Source organism: Pteronotus mesoamericanus, unplaced genomic scaffold (assembly GCF_021234165.1).
Source record: "Pteronotus mesoamericanus isolate MK-2021 breed Mesoamerican mustached bat unplaced genomic scaffold, CSHL_Meso_final contig_116, whole genome shotgun sequence".
NCBI lineage: Eukaryota > Metazoa > Chordata > Mammalia > Chiroptera > Mormoopidae > Pteronotus > Pteronotus mesoamericanus.
In genome coordinates this window covers 1126113-1144354 of record NW_026555027.1, presented here as the reverse complement: position 1 = coordinate 1144354, position 18242 = coordinate 1126113, and positions in this window count along the sequence as shown.

Below are 18242 nucleotides of genomic sequence, written 5' to 3'. Positions count from 1 at the left end.
GCCTCTCTCCCCAGGCTCCTTCTGGTACCTGAGGCGGCCGAACGGCGGCCCTTACTCGTTTCTTCATTTCTATAAGAGGTCTTTACTGTCTTTCTCCTTGGGTTTGGGATTGTCCTTGGGCATGTCTGCCTGCGTTGGGGGAAGGTGGACGCCTGGTTGTCAAGGGTCCCCCGTCCTCGGGGAAGCTTCCCAGGGGGCGTTCGGGGCGAGCGGGGGAGCCCCATGTGGCGATGTGACGCAGCTGCGCGGGCGACTTCGAACTGCCGAGCCATCGCCGTGTCATCGCGTCGAGGCCGCTGGCCCTGCTGCCAGGCAAACGGCCGGGTGTGTGTGTTCATGCGCGGTGGACAAGGTCAGAAGCAGGGGCACGTTGGCCGGCAGCTTCCTGCGGGTGGATCGAAGGGAAAGCCGCACCGGGGCCTGAGAGGGGAGCGGGCCCAGGCTTCACTGCGGCCGCGGGAGCCCCGCGGGACGCTGTTCGTTTGGGCGGCTCGTTTTGAGAACGTGCTTAAGGGGGTTATCGTGGCATTCATTTTTCTGCATTGAGGATTTTAAATGCTGACGAACTGGAGACGTTCTGAGAAACCAATCCGTTCAGGTCTCCATCCTAAGATGGAAAAATTCCACGGCAAAGGTGAATGTGGCAAGAAAAGGGGGGGCGAGAAGCTTCCCTTTTCCTGGGGTCCTTTCCTGCCTTGATTTTGGCTGAGACTCCAGGATGGCAAGTCTCAGCTCCTCCCGCATCCCAAGGGGCGAGGTGCCACCGCGCTCCAGGACCTGCGAAGGATGCAGGCAAAGCCCGGGCTTTGGCCGCCGACCCCAGGTTATGGCGGAGGGCGTGCGGCGGCCGGAGGGGAGAGCCAGGAGCTTAGAGACGGGGTTTATTCAGGACAAGCTGGGCTTGAGTTTCCCATTCCACTGGGTCTCACGCCCCTTTGCGCTTTCCCCACATAAGGGGATCTTCTTTCCAAAAATGAGAGGGAGTTTGAGCTGTGAACTCTGTGTATTTGTATCACATACCTTCTAAGTAAATAAATAAACGAACAAATAAATAAATAAATGCCCACAGGTGAGGGCTGGCGGCCCTGCGGCGGCAGGTAGGGGACAGGTGGTGTTGGGGAGGGGTGCCCTCTGGTGGTGGGTCCGAATTCCTGTCCCCTGGAGCCCAGGGGAGGGCCACCCGTCAGAGCCCCCATGTGGGGTTAGTCTAGATCCTTCTTAGGGGCAAGAAGGCACAAACAGGAAGGGGCAGGGGGTCCAGATGCCAGGACCGAGGGAGGGGCCCTGGCCTCTCAGCAGGAAGGTCATGGGCCCTCGTCACAGAGATGCAGGCGAAGGGTCTCCACCGCGGAGACCTTGTCCAGAGAATCCATGAACAGAATCAGCTCGAAATGCCAGCTGCGGCCCCAGCCGACGGCGTGGGGGGGCGCCAGCGAAGCCTTTCCACGGCGTCCGCCTCCCGCCTGCCTCTGCGTGTGCCCGGGGGAGTCGGGAGCGGCGGGCAGAGCGGGCAGGGCGGGCACCGCGGGCAGGGGCCTCCCTGCGCCTGGGCGGGCCCGGGGCCCGGCTCTTCGGCCTCGGTGCTCCCACGGCGGCCGCCGCCTGAACGCGGCAGAAAGGGTGAGTCCATTACCATGATGGAAGAAGAAAGCACTTAAACAATGAGAAAGTAAAAACTGCATCTGTGACCAGACCCAGCTATTGTGCTGCTCGTCACCTCCGACTCACCGAAGTGAGAGGCAAGGCCCGGCGGCTGCCGAGGCACGCGGACGGCACGGGCGGCCAGACTCGGGGTGCGGAGACGTGACGATGGACGCCCAGGGTAGGAAGGTTTTAGAGACGCAGCGCGGAAAGAGAACTTAGACGACTAGGTCTCTGATTACGGTTATTGAGAAAAGGAAAAGCAAATTCTTCCCAAGGAAATGAGATGAATTCCGGAGACGAAGGAGAAGCCGGGGAGGCTGGGGAGGTGAACTGATTTCATGCTTAATCCTTAATTTGTCAGATTCAAAATGTAACTCGGAGAGGAGGGTTACAATGCAATGCGTTACGTTGAGAAAAACAAGCATTACAGCTGGTGGTGCAGGGCGATTAGAACTGTTTCCTGTACATTTTCGGCTGTTGTGTATAATTTTAATAATAAAAAACCGAGCGTCTGTGACGTGAATCAAGTCATTCTTGATTATTATTCACAATCAAATCTCACAGACTATGTGACCTCTAGTTCATAATCAAAATGCAGCCTATAGTTTCAGTGGCTCCAATCCGTCCACTTTCCCTCAAACTCCGGAGCAGGGACGGTACTAGGCTGTTCAGTGTTCATCTTGTTTAACGCCCATCTTTTCTTTCAAAAGTGACCTGCAGCTCCCTCAGGTCCCTGGACGGCTCTGAATTTTAGAGGATGCGCCCGGCCGAGGGCAGCGTGAACGGGGCCAACGGGACTGCTTCCGGCGGGGCGGGCGGTGAGGCGGCCGCTGTCCTGGTGGCGAGCGCGGGCCTCGCCGTGGGGACGCTCCGCGCCGCGCTGGGCGCCCGTCAGCCTTTATCGGAGGCTCACACTCACGTCCTGCAGAGCTTTCACATGCCCAGGGAGAGCTCTAGTTTTGATTTTTGTCTTTGAACGATTTAAAGGTTGTAAAAGCCATTTGTGCAAAAAGAGGTGGTGGGCAGGTTTGGTTTACGGGCCGCAGTTTGCCGAGCTCTGACTGGGAAACAAGGGGAAGAAATGAAAGTGTGTTTTTATCATGAAACTGCTTTACAGATTTTTTGTCCTTAGGGGGTCATGAGGGGGAATTTTTTTTTTATTGAATTACAGTTGATGTACAACGTTCTGTCAGTTTCAGATGCACAACGTAGCGATCTGATAGTTATACATGTTACACATGATCACAGAACGGTACGTCTAGTGACCATCTGTCACCACAGAAAACTGTACCATGTTACTGACCGCACGCCCTGCGCTGTATGTTGCATCCCATGACCGACTTATTTTATAACCGGAAACTTGTGCCTCTTAGTCTCCTGTGCCTCTTTCACCCGCGCCCCCTCCCCCCAAGGGGGAGAATTTTTTACGTGGCTGTGACAGGAACAATAATAGTTAATACTTATATAGCACTTTCTCTGTGCCTGGTGCTTTCTGAAGTATCGTACCTCAATTACTCAGTTCTCACAATGAGGCAAGGAGAGGGTATTACTGTGCCCACTTGGCAGGTAAGGAGACTGAGGCACAGGATGCTTGAATGACTTGCCCGCCACACTCTCAGTGGAAACAGCAGGGCTGAGCTGTGAACCCCAGAGCCCACGGGAGCGTGGGCGCACGGACCTGTGGTTCCTCTCTCGCCGACGCCCCCTCCCCCAGGCAGCCCGCCGGGGTTTCTGTCCGAGGGTGCTCCGCAAGGCCTGGCCGCTTGGGCAGAATGTCTCCCTTTGGAACCCGCCTTTGAGGTAGTCTTTGAAGCCAGAGATACAGGAAAATGTCAGCCAACCTTTATTTCCAGTCAACAGATAACCTAAACAGAATCTTGAATAACATGGATTTTGCAGGCAAACGATCCCAAGAAGTCTTCCAAAACAAGTTCGACGAGAGCAGTGAAGCAGGCGAGCGTTGCTTAATTGACGCTGAAGCCACAGCCCGGTCACCCCCCTCCGCCCCAGGCTGGAGACCCTGAGCCAGGGCGGGGACTGGCGCCCAGCGCCTCAGAGCCACGCTCAGCGAGACGGTCGGAGGCTGGAGAAGGAAAAGGACCTGCTGAGTGTCAATCAACTCAAAAGCGGCCAGCCGGGACTGGGCGGGACCCACCAGCTGTCCCTGGGGACACGGGTGCTGCCCACGGGCCTGGAGAGTCGCTGTGCTGCCTGTCCTTCCACAAACGCTCACACGGACGCGGACGACAGCTTGTCTCAGGCTGGTTCCGCCAGCTGACGTATTAGAGGGGACGTTCAGAGGCCTGGGGTCTGCGATGACCCGTGGTCCCTCCGTGGTCTGCAGGCCTTGCGTTGACCACTCAGCCCTTGCACGTGCAGCTGAAAGTCAAACGCTCTGACTGGGGGCAGCCGAGCCCCAGGGGCCCGCTGGGCTCCAACCCACAGCCCTGTCCTCACTGGCCCCCAACAGCGCGCGCACGAGCCAGAGATAGAAGAGAGGCAGCCTGGGCTCTGCGCTGTAGCCACGCATCGCTCTGCCCCCTGCGAGGGGCCCCTCTGTCCGGTCGCAGCAGCGGGGGGCCCCTGCTGTGGCCTGGGGGTGCTGCGAACCCCCCAGCATGACAGACACACGAGCCGGGTCTTCATTTGAACCTCGGCTCAGGACCGTGCGGGACAGCCGGGCAGTCGGACCCCGTGCCCCATTACTGCCCGGCCTTGCGCACGCCCCCGATGGGCCGCTGGGCTCATGCGAGCGCGTTCTCTCTCTCTCAGCTCTTTCCGCCCCTGCTTTGCTAGAACAAAACTCCAAGGGTGTTCTTTCTAGCTCAGCTCTTTTTACATGCTGATTTTCCAGGGGGTCCAGCCTTTCGGCATCTCTGGGCCACAGTGGAAGAAGAGTTGTCTTGGGCCACATGTTAAAAACACTGCGACACGTAATCACAATCTCATCATGTTTTAAGTAAATTTACGATTTTGTGTTGGGCTGCGTTCACAGCCATCCTGGGCCTCAGGGTGGACTCCCCGTTAGGACAAAGCTCATGTCTTTCCATTTGCCCAGCAAGGATGCCCCTGCGACGCGCCTCTGTTCCTGGGGTGCGATGAGACAGGACACCCTGCCTCACTCCCTGCAGGGCCGACCCCAGAAGTTCCTGGGGGAGCCTGCCCCGTCTCCCGGCGGGGTCTGAGCTCAGGGGTCTGGCGGCTCAGCCGTCGGCTGGACGACTTCCTCGTTGTCCCCCGCCAAGGACCAGGCCTAGGGCGGCAGGCACGAATCACACGCAGCAGCCACCTGGGTATCTAATTATTCCTGGAGGCAAAGGTGCAAATCAGGCAGGCGGGTGGCTCTGGGTTACAGAGTGAAGCCCTTCCTATTAATTTTATGAAATAGACATAGAGGAGAATGTTACCATTTAGGTAGCCCTTTGAAAGGTGACTCAAATACGCAAAGCCGTGTGGTGTCACGACATGACCTGAACCTGGGAGTCAGGAGGGCAATGGGCTGACTCGGGTCAGTCAGGTGCGGGCCCTGCCACGGTGAGGACACCCCTCAGCCTCTCCGATTTCCACTCAGTAGGGGTAGTAATTGTCCTTTTTGAGGGGGAGGAATGGGTATATACAACAGCTCACGGCTCATGTCACGTAGCTCGGGAGATGACAGTGACGAGGTGCTGAGTTTTGTCCTGGGATGTGTGCTGTTGAGTCAAGCATCAGCGCTGTGCAGAAGCCTCACCGGGCGCCCGAAGTCCCCGTGGATCTACCGCAGGTTCACCGCGCTCCGGACCCAGCACCGGCCGACCGGCCGTCCAGGCGTTCCCAGGCTCAGAAGAGACGCAGGAAGGCCGACGTCCTTTGGCTCCTTTGGGGGCCGTTATTCCGCCTGTTAGAATCCAGGTCATGGAAGTGAGTCCTTGAGGCTCCTGTGCCTGAAACGTGAGGCCCCTGTGCCTGAAACGTGAGGCCCCTGTGCCTGAAACGTGAGGCTGCGAGCAGCACAAGGGTTCATGGAGACTGTCGCCAGGCGATCCGGGAAGCAGGTCCTGCCGCGCTCCGCCGGCCGCTTGGGTTTATCCTGCCTGTGTCTTCCGTCAACGACAGGCACGCGGCCTTAGGCCACCGACACCCTTCCAAGTCCCTGCGTGACCGAGGAGGCGTTCGTTTGCTAGCTCCTGGCTCTGTGATGACCTCTTTCGAAAGCCGGGTGGCGGAACGGCCACATCAGATCCGTTCGGGAGCCGGCTGCTGTGCACCTTTAAACGAGAGGGAGAAACCTCCCCTGCGTTCAGTGTTCTGTACGATTAGAGCTGCAAGCGGACTTGTTCAGAGTTACGCTCGCGTCCGACAGCAGAACCGCGGGCTGGTACGGGGGGCGCAGGGTGGTCCCCGAGGCGGGTTGCATTGTGTTGGGCCCAGCTGCGTCACAAATGAGAAGAAAGAGGAATTTTACGAAGTGCACGAAAGGCAGGTGGAGTATTGGCAGGGAGACCGGCACAGCGCCTCCTCAGTAGGGGCAGGCGGTGCGCCGCTCACGGCGATCGATGTCTGACTCGGGCGGGACTCGCTGCCTCTTCCTCGGCGTTTCCGAGGCCTCCGTCTCGGCACCGCTGCGGGACTAGTTTTGTTCCTTTCTCAGTCGAAAGGCGTCTTAGGATCCCCGAGTCGGCGCCGCCGGCGGCGTTGTGCGTGCGCAGGCTGCTCAGGAGGCGGAAACGGGGACGGCGCTGGCATCGGCGCCTCCTGGGGCTCTCGGGTTAGAGGCGCCCATTTCGCATTTCCACCCCGCCCCCCCCCGCCCCCGGCCCCCCGGCTCCGGGCTGGAAGTTCCGAGCTAACTCCGCAGACTTCGCGCTCCTCCTTCCCGGAGCGCGCTGGCGAAAGGGTGGCCCCGTTGCAAATGAACATTGGAAAAGAATACATTTTTATCCTGTTCAGTGTACACATTTCTTCCCTGTGTGTCTGTACATGTGACGTATGGATCTCATCTGAGTCTTCATTCGGCCCTTTGAGACAAGGTGGGCGTTGCTGTCTCTGTTTTCGAGGTGGGAAACCGAGGCACAGAGAAGCGGTGACGCGAAGGAAGAGGGTCCTCCCGGGCAGAGGCCCGGCCAGAGCCCCGGCCAGAGCCCCGCGGTGAGCGGCTGGCTCCGCGCGCACGCGCACGCGCACGCACACAAAGACGGCACGCACGCGCACGCACGCACGAATCCCGCCTTTGCGTTTGTATTTGAAAGCCGGGCCTGGAACGCGCCCCTTGCCCGCGAGGACGGCGCCTTGTAGCCGGGACGTAATCCTCGTTCTTGATCCAACAGGCTGACGTGGCGACGTCGCACCCGGGGACAACGGAGAGGACCCTGTCTTGCTGCAGGTCGGTGCCCCTCGGGGACGGTGACGGGCCTGGGTCGCCTGCACATCGGGGTTTCCCTTCCCCTCCCAGGCCCCCGGAGCGGGTGATAATTAGCACGCTGACACCTGGGTCTCACGCCCTGCTCTCTCGCGCTACCGTCGCTCCGTGTACTTCCCCCCGCTCCCGCCGCGTTGTTCCCTGTCGTCTTCTCTGCCCGTTGGGACACCAGCCCTGACGCCCTGGCAGCGCCCCCTCGCCGACCTGGCGCCGGGCTTTGGGCGTCGCCCCCTGGCGGGCGCTCTGAAAAGCTGTCCTCTGCGTCCTCCGTGTAGAAACACTTGCTCTCGGACATCCTGTCCGAGCCCGTGGCCCTCGGAGCCGTGGCGGTCCGCTCGGCCTGTCGGGGTGTTAGTGAGGGGACCGAGCCGAGCGGGGCTGAGGCCAAAGGCGCAGGGAGCCCGCACCCTAGCCCTGTGGTCGCTCGCGCTGCGGCCCGCGGTCACCTTGAGCGCGTGCGACCGCGTGCGTGTGTGAGCGCACACCCCTGTGTGCCCCTGCGTGACGCGGGTACGTTTCCTTGCGGATAAAAACTTCCTGTGGAAGGAACCCAGTTCGGACTGGAGGTCCGGAGGGGAAGCCGCATAGCACACCCTCGTGTTTGAACGTAGCGGACACCGGCCGGCCGCCGGGGAGGAGGCGGCGCGTGCTCAGGAGAGCAGACGCGGAACACTGTTTACTGAGCCGGGCTCTTGCAGAAGGGCCGGCCCGACGAAGGGGTCGGAGTTGGGGCGCCACACGCTGCGCTCCTGGCGTGTCTCGGGGGGCCCGTCCCGCCTGCGGGGCCCCGGCCCAGGCAGCGTGTCCGTCCCCCAGCGGGATGGCTTCTGGGCCAGGCGGCCAAACTTGGCACCAGTGGCTCTTCTGGGGGAAAAAAAAAAAGGACTAGAGATTTCGAGACTGATTTCTCTAAGGTAAAATGTGGTGGAAATGCTATTTGACTTATAAAATGGAAATCTGAAAAGTCTTTTAGATTTCACACCATCCTCCATTTGTGATAAGAACAAACTTCCCACCTCCAGGAAGGAGAAAGGTTTTTAAAAGGTGACGGTCCTTTTTCTTCTCCGCCGTAAAACGCAATAGGAAGGGGGTGAGCACGCGCGGGTGATCGAGTGTACATGTTTGGACGGCCACAGCGAGCCGGGGATAATGGGTATTTCAACTCCAAGGAAATATGTTGTCATTTACACTCAGATAATGCCACCCTCCGTCTCCCGGGGCAGCGCCTTTTCTCACTGGTGCTGAGAGAGTGACATGTGCGTCATTCCCCGTGAAATCCGACTTGTCTCCTGAGTGCTGTAGGGCTTCGCACCGGCCGAGAGTAAAGGCAGAGCTGCTGAGGGAAGTGGCGCGTGTCTGCTCACACAAAGGCCGAAATTACGACTTTAGTCTCAGGAACACCCTGAGTCGGCTCAAGCACATTTCTTCGATCATTCACGAATTCACTGAACAAATATTGGGAACCCACTAAGTGCCTGTGGGCCCTGGGACGGTGGTAAGAGCACCAGATAGAAGGAGAGGAGCTGCCTGGTTCTGGCCGACGAGGAGAGAGGCGGCCGGGCAGGAGGCTGCGGCGGTGGAGGCGCTCACCGGCGCCAAGGGCGGCAGGGGCATCCGCAGGGAAGCCGCGCTTGCCCGCGCCCTGGGTGTGAGGAGAGCGCGTGGGGAGGCCGCGCTGGGGCAGGGTGCTGGGAAGCCGCCGTAGAGGGGAGGTCAGTGTGCAGGGGCGCCCGGGCACGTAGGAGCCTGTGCCCCGGTGACAGGGGAAAAAGAACAAGGAAAGGAAGGATTTACCCGACATTCGTGCTGATGCAGAGCTTTTACTTTTTCGTGTAGTTTCTGTAACTCGGTGCCCGCCGAGGGAAGCCCTCAGGTCACACGGCACCAGCCGGTGGGCACGTGGGATGCTCGCGGCCGGGCTGGCGGGGCTCGTTGCCGGGCAGGCGGGAGCTGCGAGCTGCGGACGGCCCGTGGTGGCAGCGAGAGCTCGGCCCGTCTCCGTCCCACTCCTTCTGTGCACCTGCGGCTCAGCCCTCGGGCCGCGCAGCCTCTGGCTCCTCCACTAGCTCATCGTCGTTTTAAAAGAAGACTATTCCAACTGACCCCTATTGACTCGCAAGCTTTTTGCGGAGTCAGTCAGAACTCGGAGCCCTGTTTTGGACTCGGAGATTAATCGGGAGCACAGACATAAAAGTTTCTTGGTAGGAACTCTTATAGTTACGGGGCATCCGCAGGCTGGCTCGCGTTCCCGTGGGATTTCACGCAACGTGTGGAACCTACTTGGACTAAAAACCAAAGTGGCTCCCCCAGCATTTAAGCTGGCACCGTTCCCCGTACTCACTTTGACATAAAGTTCCGGGCCAGCAGCAGAGCCGCTCGGGAGAGCGGCCGAGTCCTTCGGCTGGAGCGTGTTGGGCTCTTGCGGCCGGCACCGCACGATGGTGGGCGCGCCACCGCCCTGCTGCTGTGAGCAGCGGGGACGGGGCCGAGCGGGCCGTCGGGCAGGTGGGGTCAGACGCTTCGGGCCGTGCGAGCGGCGAGCAGTGGCGCGGGGAGCTCCTGACGCGGGGCGGGGACTGGACGCCGCAGGAGAGCAGCCTGTGGGTGAGGGAAGCCCCACGCGGCCGCAGGGTGTGTTCGCTGCCCCCGCCCCCCCGCCCCCACCCTGCATGGCCGTCGCCCTCAGTGAGCACGCCTCGGGGCTGGGCCCAGGAGAAGGGGTGACGTGCACTGGGAAGTGTTATTTTTTTCTTCCTCAAAAACTCGGTTGAAACATCTACTGGCACCTGTCATGTCTGCGCTCTTGTGGAGTGGTGGGCGCCGGGACTTCAGTTCAGCCTGGTGGGCTTCGCCCGTCCCCACCGGCCCGTGTTCTCTGACGTTGCCCCCTCTGGGCCCCGAGCCACAAAACGAGGATCCCTGCACCCTGCACCCTGCACGGCAGCGACAGAGCAGGCCCTCCAGGTTCCCCCAGTAAACACGGAGGACCCCCCGTAATGTCTAACTTCCCGATAAATATTTATTTTTTTGTGTAAGTAGCTTCCACACATTGCATGAAATCCATCAGACACTGGGTGCTTGACTTCTCCACAGCAGGCTGCTCTAAAATTATGGCAGAAAGCCATTTCTTTCTATTTGGAATCCGACTCTCACGCAGGAGAGGGCTGAGCTGTCGGCAGACCGGACGGGAGCTTCCCGCTGCCCAGGCCGTGGGCTACTTCCCTGCCCGAGGGGCAGCGTGGGCGCACAGAGGGCTGAGCAGCCCTGCAGAGAGCGGAAGGCGGGGGACCGGGGGCGTTAAGACCCCCTCCTTCAGGAGACAAGGGCGGTTTTCAGCCTGGCTCTTGAGCCCCACCTGAAAAAGGTGCAGAAGCTGCTCTTTTAAAGTCTCTTGGCATTAACTATTTTGTAAGACTACCCGAAGCTTTGAGATTTCCCTTCTGTTTTATTTCATCAGTCTCTGTTTTCCCGTAGTGACTGGCAGCGAAATCCTTTAAAAAAAAAAAAAAAGGAATGGGTTTCCAGTTCAGGAAACGTGACCGGAAAGATGGCCTGAAACTTGGCTGCTACAACCCTGAGCAATGAGGGGTGGTAACACCCCGCGCCCAGCATGCGGAACGCCTGGCTGGTGACCCGCAGGTCGTGGGAACCAGGCCAGACCGAGGACTAGGGCAGGAGGAGCGAGAGGCGATGGGCAGCCTGCGCGGGGCGGGCGGGCTTGATGATCGGGCTGGGAGCTCAGCCCCCGCGAGCCAGAAGGAGACAGTCTCGTGGCCGTGGCGGGAGGGTCGTAGAGTTTACACACCTGCCTAAATCGGACAGGGAAGCGTGGCCCCGCCGGTGGATTAGAGAACTGTCTGCTGGGCCGGGAGGACTCGGCGGCCTCCCCTTCCCGCTGGGCTCCCAGGAGGAGTCGGACGTGGGTGTGGGCCTCACGTCGTCCGGGGTCTGAGGTCCACAAGGGGCATCGCCTGAGACGCCAAGTCTGTCCCTGTGGGAGGGAGCAGAAGCCCCTTTGGCGGACATTGAAGCCCCCTTCTCTACACTATTCTTTCCTATTTTAATGATTTCAGAGTGTGGAGGGCCCTGGTAGGCGTGTCATAGATTCTTTAGGTCATAAAAAACTGACTAAATTTGGTCCCTCGGATAGAAACAGCTACTGTCTGGAAGAACCACCATGAGCAGAACGAGCAGACGTGCTCCTCTTGGAAGCCGTTCATCCGGCGAGAAAGTTCCCTTTTATTCCCTGTTTTGTTGAATTTTTTTTTAAGTCATGAAAGAATGTCAGAGTTTGTTACATGCTTTATCTTTATCTACCGAGGCGATCATGTAGTAGTTGTCCTTTCTTCTGTGAATAGACTGTGTCACATAGATTGACTTGCATGTTAAACCAGCTTTGCATTCCTGGGCTCGATACCACTCAGCCAAGAGAGTTTTCTCATCTAGATTCAATAGGGATGTTGGTCTGTAGTTTTCTTGTAATTCCTTTCTCTGCTGCTGGTATTAGGGTGACAGTGATCTCACAGAATAAGTAGGGCTCTGTTCTCTCTTCTTTTGTTCTTTGGAAGACTCTGTGAAGGGTCAGTGTTAATTTTTTTTTCTAACCGTTAGATAGAATCCACCAGGAAGGCAGCCTGGCCCTGGGCTTTCCGTTGTGGGGACTTCTCAATCACTCATGAAATTTGCTTCCTTTCTATGTATCTACTCAGATTTTCTCTCTCCTTCTGAATGAGCTTTGGTCATTGGTGTCTGTCTAGGAGCTTGGCCTTTTCACCAAGGTGATCTGATCAGCTGGCGGATGATTAGGTCAGGGTTTTACTGACATGGGCAGCTATGAAGGGCGGTTTTAGGTGCGGTCCTAAAACACATCGGGAAAATAGTGATGGATTAGGGGAGAATAAAAGAGAGCCTACCGGGATTAATTCTGCCAAAGCCACGGAGGAGACAGGAGAGGCCTGCGGTTCGGCGCTGGGGGATTGACGCCGGGGCTCGCCCTCGGCGGCCCGCTCGCCCGGGGCAGGTGCCGGACCCCTCGCCACCGACTCTCACGGACGTTGAGTTTCCTTCCGGTCTGATTGGTTGGTGCCTGAGCTGCACTAGTTTTAAATGTTTTGGCTGTGACTCCCGGGTACATAGCAGAAGAAAGTGCGGGATGATTGGAAGTGCAGGAGAAACCTCGTTTCTAAAACGTGGGTGGGAGGGACTAGACATTATGCATCACCCAGCACAACATCCGGCCGTTGACAGTTGTATGTGGGAAAGCGATAGCTAGAAACTGTGGCAATGAGGAACATTTAGAATGTGTATCCCTGTCAAAAGGGAACGTAAGCAGGAACTGTGAAATATAACCCTCTAGAGCTTTAAAGAAATTAGTGTAGGATGGTAACTTAGTGCGGCGTAGCTGTGACAGAAAGAGCAGAGCTCATCCGTGGTTTCCCTGCTGATCAGCTGACCCCGGAGCGGGGCGGCCGTGTGCGTGTGCGGGACCATGGGCACCAGGCAGCGCGAGGGGCAGGGGCCGTGCGGCCACACAAGCCCTCCGTCTCCGACGGGCCCTGTGCGCTTGCGGTCAGATGCGCCCGCGGGGGACTCACAGACGTTGCCACACGGCACGAGGCGACGTGCTTTGGTTCTCGCCTGTGGCCGAGGAGTCTGTTAACCTTCCTGCTTTATTTTTAATCACCGTTAAGCCTTTCCAGGGTGCGAGGCAGCCTTGCTGTGACTGCCGGTCCTGCGTCCCGGTGCTTTACGTGGGATTAAGGTATCGATTCTTTTGGTCGAATAAGAAAACAATCCCAAAGCATTTTGTGGTGGATCCACTTCCTTAATTAACTTTGTGTCTTGAAAAACTGAATTACAACACAGAACCAAGTTTCCTTAAGAATCAAATGTCATTTCTTTAAGTATATTTTTCATTTTGATCATCTTGAAATTTTCTGAAACCTATTACACTTTCCCCTTATTAAACAGAATATATAAAGGACAGGGTTTTACCTGCTTGTCAATGCTTTCTTGACTATTTAAAAATGTCCTTGTTCACACCACTTAAAAGATAGTAGAACACTCAATCGCACGGAGATTTGTAATTCACGGATCGGTTTTTCCGCGGTCGGCGAGAAGGCGGCCCCAGCCGCCGCCCCCGCTCACGCCCCGCGTGCGTGCGCTGTTGGGGCGGGCGCCTCCGCGCAGGCCGCTGTCGGCACGGAAGTCTGGGGGCCGCGGGGACGCCGGGTTATTGGCATCACCCTGGAAGGTACAGCCATGCTTTTGGTTTTCATGATCTCGTGTTCTAATTTTTCTCTTTTCCCTTGGTGCCAGATTGTTGTTGCTCCACGCGTGCCTGCTTTGCTCAGCTTCTACCCCTCCCTCCAATGCAGTGTCTTCACACTTCTAATCGGCTTCAGAATAGGGAAGCGGGCAGCGGGGTTGGCATACTTACATGCGGAGAGACCGGGCCTCACGGGGGGAAAGTTCCCAAGCTTCATTAAATGGGATTATTCACCCAAATCAGGTAACTTTTTACACTGATTTTTAAGTGTCTTACAGAAGGGTGTTGTTGCTCTACTAAGTTTAAAAATAAATCTAAAAATAAAAGCAGAGGGCTTCAGCTGAGGTGCGCCCCAGGCCAGGAAAAGTCGGCCGAGGCCTGGGCTGGGGGCCACCCGATTCCTGACCAGGCGGCGTCAGAACTGCGGGCCCTGGGGGAGAGCCGCCCACTCTGCCCGGCTGCAGCCGGCCCGCCTGCTCCCGGGCCGGGGGGCCGCCCGGGCCCGGCTGAGCGAGCCGCTGCACCGCCCCTCCTCCGGGCCAGCGGCGTGTGTTCTGTGGCAGAGACCTCGCCGATGGGTTTGCAACGTAATATATGGGGCTCGGCAGAGATAACGCCCCCTTTATTACCAGCTCTTTTATCGCCAAACCATAAGCACGTCGTTCTGTAACAGCAAAGTCACACTCAGGCACACCGTAGGGCGTTTTAGGTGGGATGTTCACATCGAAGCCGTAAATTGCCGCACCCACATGATCGCCCTACCAAGCACACGCGAGCAGGCGTCCCTTCTGCCGGGTGCTGCCTTGTCCTCCGTGGCCGCTGGCGCTGACTAACGACCGCCGCGTCCCAGCGCCCGCCGGAAGGTCTCTGCTCCTCCCCGGCGCTTAGTCCTGCTGCTCGCCAAGGGAAGGGGAAAACGTGCAGATTACCGGGCACGGCTGTGAACTTGCTCACAGAGGCCTAGGGTGGGCGCTTTGAGGCGGAGTTGGCTGAATACAGGGCCCACAAGTGCCGAGTGTAAACCCGAAGATTGGGTGCCAGGGGTTATGGCCCGCGGCGCCCGGCAAGGGTTTCAGGGGGAAACCGGGGCCCACCTTGGCAGGTGGGGGCGGGGGGAGGCTGGGCTGGCGAGAGGGCTCCCTCTCGGCACCAGCAGGCCCTGCGTTGCCAAGCCCTGTTCTTGTCAGAAGATGTCGTGATGACGTCTGGGTGGGACGCGAGGTCGCCGATATCAGTGCGTGGGCGGGGACGGTGTGAGGAAACAGGACGTCACCCGAGAAGATGGGCCTGGGGCTGCTTCCCTGCACGCCGCGCGCGGACACTCACAGACGCCGCCCCGAGACCCGGGCGTCCGCGCGTCCGTCTTGGCCACGGCAAGCACCGGCCCTTTGACCCTAGGTCACCTGCCTTCGCTGTGTCACGCCTGCGGTGTGGGCTTGAACCGGCGATCTGCCCCCCTTTCGTTCATACTGGATTAGGAGCTTGCGTGCTGACTGGGATGTACGTGAAATCGTTAAGAGAAAGAAATGCTCCTGGACTTGCTTTAAAAACTGCGTGAAAGCTCTGATTTCACCAGGCGGTTGTGTGATGAAACGCCATGGCACACGCCCCGCAGCCGGCAGAGGTGCGGGGGACTCACGGGGCGCCACGAGACGCTTTCAGTTCGAGGGAAGCAGCCGCACGTGCTGGGCGTCGTGGGAACAGCTACCAGTTATTTAGACCCGATTAATAAATGGACGGACAGACACAGCCGTTCCCCCTTTGTCTGGGCCGATGGTCAGCTGTGGCTGGAAAATATCAGATGGAAGGTTCCAGAAACAGTTCATACATTTTAAATCGCATGCTGTTCTGAGTAGCTCGATGAAGCCTCGCGCTGTTGGGCCGTGTCCTGCCCAGGTGGTGCACCGTCCTGCGTCCGGCGTCTCCACGCTGTAGACGCTCCAGCCGCTAGTCACTGCGTAGCCGGCTCGGTGTCGGACCGACTGCCGGGTGTCACGGTGCTGAGTGAGTCACCCTCGCTTACTCAGTCGTGACCCCAGAGCCCGAGCGCGGTGAAGCTGGCAGTTGGCAGGCACCAGAGAGAAGCTGGAACAGGCTTCTTTAAGGGAAAAGGTGAAAGCTCTTGACTTCACCAGGAGAGGAGAACGATCGTATTTTGAGGTTGCCAAGAGGTAAGGTGAGAATGAACCTTCTACCCGTGAACTCGCCTAATTCATAAACTAAACTTGCTCCCGGGTATGTGCCTATAGAAAAAAACATAATCTAGATGGCTCAGTACTGCTGGCGGCTCCGGGCACCCACCGGGGCCCTGGGGCGCACCCGCCGCGGGTGAGGGGGCGACGCGGGCTTTCCAGCTAGGGCGCTTGGAAGGGAGGCGCAGGCTGGGCGCTGGTAGGCCTGGGGGCGGCCCCGAGGGCGGCCTTAGGGAGGGCGCTGGTCAGGGCTGCCGGTGGCGGGGGGGCCCGCGAGGTGAGGGGTGGGGTGTGGGAGGCGGTGGGCGGACAGGTGCAGGAGGGGCCGAGGCCGCGGGCGGAGGCGGCGCTGGGTTCCAGGCGCGGGCTGCGGCCCGCGCGTGGGGCCACACGGCACGCATTTTCCCGGGGCAGCCTGTTCGCTCCGCCGTGTCGGCGTTATTCCGTGAAAAATAACGTCTGCGGTTTTCCTGGGGACAGACCTCGTTTTGCTTTGCTTCTGATCTGTGAGGCTACAAAGGACGCTGCAGTTATGATGAATGGGCAAGCCAGGCCGCTCCCGTTCTCCGGGAGCGCGGTGGGGCGTTGGCCGATTTTAATTCTATAGGAGCATTTTCATCTCCATCAGCCTTCTCCCCGGTCCCTTTCCAATAAAGAAGTAATGAAATTCTTGATAGAAAAAGGGGAGTAAATATGCTGTTCAGAGCAAATCCTGACAGGGAAACACTGCTGTTGGAGACAGCGTGGAGGGACCGGGAGGGCAGTGTGCTCGGCGAGGCCGGCCGGACAGACAGACAGACAGGCACCGCGCGAGCTCTCTCACACGTGGAGCCTGGGAACAAAACAAAGGCAATAAAACCAAAACAGACTCATGGAGACGGAACAAGCTGAGGGTTGCCGGGGGTGGGGGGTGGGAAAGAGGAACAGACTGTGGTCAGCAATAGGGCGGCAGTTTGCACGGTGACAGACGGACACTGGGCGGGGCGCAGGGTCACACCGGAAGGTGTGCGTGTCGTCACGGTGGCGCACGCCTGGGGCGAGTGTGACACTGTGTCAGCTGTGATTGAGCGCAGAAGAATCCGCACGCTGTTTCCGCACTCAGATCCGGGAGCGGGGGAGACAAGACAATCGCGATGTATTCCAGTCGCCACGGGTGCTGGGAGGACTTGCTACTGACCACCTTTGTTCGTGACCGGTGAGCAGGTTACACAGCGTGAGGGTCGGCCACGCCAGGGCGCTGTTTGGAGAGGGCGCCCCGAAGGGCCAAGGCCCCCTGGCCGGTGCAGGCCTGCGCCTTCGCTGCCGTGCGTTTCTGCTGCGGAAAACACACACACACACACACACACACACACACGCGCGAACAAACAGGCCGCCGCTGAGGAAACGGACATGACTAGGCCATCGCGGAATGTCAGTTACAGAGGACGGAGAAAATTCCAAAGGAACTGCTGGGCCTGGGCGCGCTGGGCGCGGGATCGGGGTGGGTGGAGCTGTGGCCTTAGAACCCCGGTGCTCAGCGGGGGCCCGTCAGAGTCGTCGGGGGCTCTCACGGCCGGTCTGGGGCCAGTCCCGGGGCCGGGCCTGGGCAATGAAACCGGGTCCTCTGGGGTCAGGGGTGGCGAGGGGGGAGGAGGAGGAGGCGGTGGAGGAGGAAGGAGGGACAGGGCCTGGCGCTTCGATAGGGCTCGCTGGTCGTTCCGGGGTAACCAGGGCTGAGCCCCCCTCGGTCTGGGGGAGTCTTTCCGGGGTAGTGGGGCGTGGGGGCGTGGGGGGGGGTTCCGAGAGCGCTGAGGATCCCGCGGTCCCCTGGGCACGGGCGGGGCAGGGCGAGCGTCCTGGAGTGTAAGACGCTGCGCAGCCGCTTGTTAGCTGAGTGACGGTGGGAAGTCAGTTGCCCAGCACCTGCCGGCTTCCATCGCGACGTCCGTGACAGGACACTAAGTGGCTCTGACGAGGCTTGGGGGTTCCCCGAGGCGAGGCTGGGAAGGTGCTCTCGCCCGCCTTCTCCTCACAAAGCGGGACTCTGTCACTCTGTTACTGTCTTTAAGTTGTAGCACATCTAAAGCTGCATGACACTAAAGCTAAACAAGTGAGACAGGAGAAGTCGAGAGCCCTGCGATTTCACGCATATGTGGGGTATAAAGCTGAAAGCAACAAATGAACAAACAAGACAAACAACAAAAACTCGGACGCAAACAGCAACTTGGCGGGGGAGGGGGCAGAGGGAAGGGCGTGGGGCTGAAGAGGGAAAAGGGGCCGCAGGTGGGGGCGGGAGGCGACGGCTCTGGGGCGAGCCCGCAGCGCGTGCGCAGGCCGCGCCCTGGACTGTCCACCGGATCCCGCCGGGCTCATCGGCGAACGCTGCCCCGGCAAACTTGGAAATAAAAAAGGAGCAGCCGCACAGCAGGAGCCGAGGAAGGGTTTCGCTGACAACCGTGCAAAATGGGGTGCAGAAGACGTGTGCCCAGGGCAGCCCTCCCGCTCCTGAGGCCCCGTGGCGCCTCCCAGGCTCCTTCGGGGCCCGTGGGCCATGGCTTCCCGGTCTGTTGAAAGGCTCAGCTGCCTGGCGGCGCGCACACGGCAGGGTCTCTCTTCTGCTTAGTTCCAAGTCTGTCAACAAGGGACCCTAAGCACAGCTGCAAGATTCCTGTCGTCACAAGTCACGTGCTCACGGGGCGACGTCCCCGTCACAGGCCCCCTCGCCACGCAGGGGAGGGGAGGACGCGGGATGGATGGGGGT